The following is a 2,542-nucleotide window of genomic DNA, read 5'->3' on the forward strand; positions in this document are numbered from 1 at the left end:
TCACAGTTAGCACACAGAGCATGGCGCCCGGAAGAGGACGTTGGGTGGTGCTGGTACTGTGCTGTGTGGTCGCCATGAACGCGCTGGGGCTTCCCTTCGGCATGGGCGCCATCTTCACTGACGTCATGGACACCTTCCACGTGCCACGCGCCTCCGCTGCGCTTGTGCAGTCCGTGTGTGCTGGGTTGGGCTTTGGATCTGGTATGTAATGTACACGCAGTGTGTAGTGGCCTGAGCTTCATGCAGTTTGGTCTGGTTTGGAATGCAGAGTCCCTGTGTACCGGGCTTTGGGTCCGGTATGTAATGCACAGTTATAGGTGTGATGGCCTGCATGGGCTTTGGGTCTGGTATGGAATGTACATGCAGTGTGTGATGGCCTGGGCTTTGGATCTGGTATGGAATGTACATGCAGTGTGTGATGGCCTGGGCTTTGGATCTGGTATGGAATGTACATGCAGTGTGTAATGGTCTGGGGTTTGCGTCTGGTATGTAATGTACAGTCCGTGTGAGCCGGTTTGGGCTAATGTCCATGTAGTGTGCGATGGTCTGGGCTTTGAGAGAGAGAGACAGACAGACAGAGAGAGAGACAGACAGATAGAGGAGGGCCCCAAAGGGGGGGTATCATCACGATCACGGGAAGGGAAATTTTAGCTTTCACGATCACAGTTACCTTGATTTTTGTTTTCACGATCACGAACACCAGTGGCAAATCACGGTCACATTAAAAGTTGCAGGTACAGAAAGCACGTGTCAAAGTAAACACAACCAACAGTAATTCGCTCCTCTGGATCTATTGTTTATTCAACACAAAGTGATAACTGTTGCACTTTTTTATCATTATTTTTTTAATTCTCTTTCATACACACATAGAAATACATATCATGATTTGTAATCAGTAACAAGAATGTTGTTTTCATTGTTTTCTTTCTCTCTTTCTCTCTCTCTCTCTCTCTCTTTCTCTCAGTCTCTCTCTCTCTCTCTCTCTCTCTCTCTCTCTCTCTCTCTCTCTCTCTCTCTCTCCACTCATACACATTCAACACCCACACCCTCACTCACACACATGAATATATACTTGCACAATTTCACATTTCCAGAGCAAAATCTTGTAAACCCATTTTCTCAAAAACTATTGGGTGGATTGAAATTAAAGTACATGTATGTGTGATGGGTTCTTTATTTTCAACTTTGCCATACAAGTTTAGGTACACCATCGCCTGGTTTCATGGCCTTGAAAAACAAACAGGAATGCTACAGGCCAAAAATGGTTTTACCTGAAAGAAGCGCGCAGTGCCAGTGGCGAAGCCACAAGCCTGAGCCTGCGAAGCAGGCGAGCCAACTAGGGGGGTCCGGGCGTATATGCCCCCCCTGATTTTTTTTTCAAAAAACGGTTAAAATCTGTGCAATCTGGTGCATTCTTGGCATCATTTTCAGGGCTCTAATAGTGTTGTGATCTTGTTAAAAATCCCATTTTAGCCTCCCCCCACCACCATTCAACACACCTCCAAACTGATGAAAACAACACAACTGTGCGCTGGCTTCATTGAGACCGGCGCCCGGTCGCGTTGCGCGATATTCACACGGATCGTTTTTGCAGAAATTTTTCAACTTCACCGGAATAAAATTAACTTTACCGGATTTTGAAAACGGCTTTATCGGATTTCCGGCAATTACCGGAAAAGTAGCATGCCTGACAAAATCCCCAACGAACATGACTTTGATCGTCTTTGACATGAGGATCAAGTGACCCAAACTGGCACGTCTCCCTGCCATTGTTTCTGAATTTAACCCATTGTTGATATTAAAGTTTACAGGCGCTAAAATAAATCCAAGCTCAATGCAAAGAAGCGACAATTAGAATCTATGCCAAGCGTGTCCACGTTGCTGGGATGAAAAACACATTTCTAGTTTCGGTTTTGGCTACACGCAGACTCGATCTCGAGCCAGTCGAGGTCACACTGAGCGAGTGACAGCCGCACGTGGCAATGTCGACAATGTCAATGATCTCACTCAAGCTCAAAGATCTTGAACAAATTTCAAGATCGTTGCCTACATTCAGAACAGTCATAGAGAAACATAGATCAACATACCTTGATAGTTCGTCTTCGGAAAGACCGACCCGTAGCCTGACCTTTCCACCAAGGAAGGCATTCTCGCCGCGGCCTGCTTTGGTCTGGCTTGAATCCGCAAAATATAACAGAAGTTCGATGACAGTACCGCTGCACGCCATTTTTGATCTTCGAATTCGAATTTGACTGAATGCAGTCAAATTTTTGCACGAAGCCCTTCCATTGGATGAAGTTTGGCAGACTTTTGCAATTTGCCTTCTGATTGGATCTCTTTTTATGTGTGATTGGTTCTCTTAAAGGGAAGCAATCGCTGTCAAAATCATATTTCTGAATGTGTTGTTGCTTCTCTTTAATCGGGATTGGCTCCTTGACGAATAGAGGATCATAGAGTGATACAGCCGTGAAAAATGTACGTTGAAAATAAAATGCTTTGCAATAATGCCCATCACGATCACGAAAACAAATGACGATCACGA

The sequence above is a fragment of the Littorina saxatilis genome, linkage group LG13 (genome assembly GCF_037325665.1).
Source record: "Littorina saxatilis isolate snail1 linkage group LG13, US_GU_Lsax_2.0, whole genome shotgun sequence".
NCBI lineage: Eukaryota > Metazoa > Mollusca > Gastropoda > Littorinimorpha > Littorinidae > Littorina > Littorina saxatilis.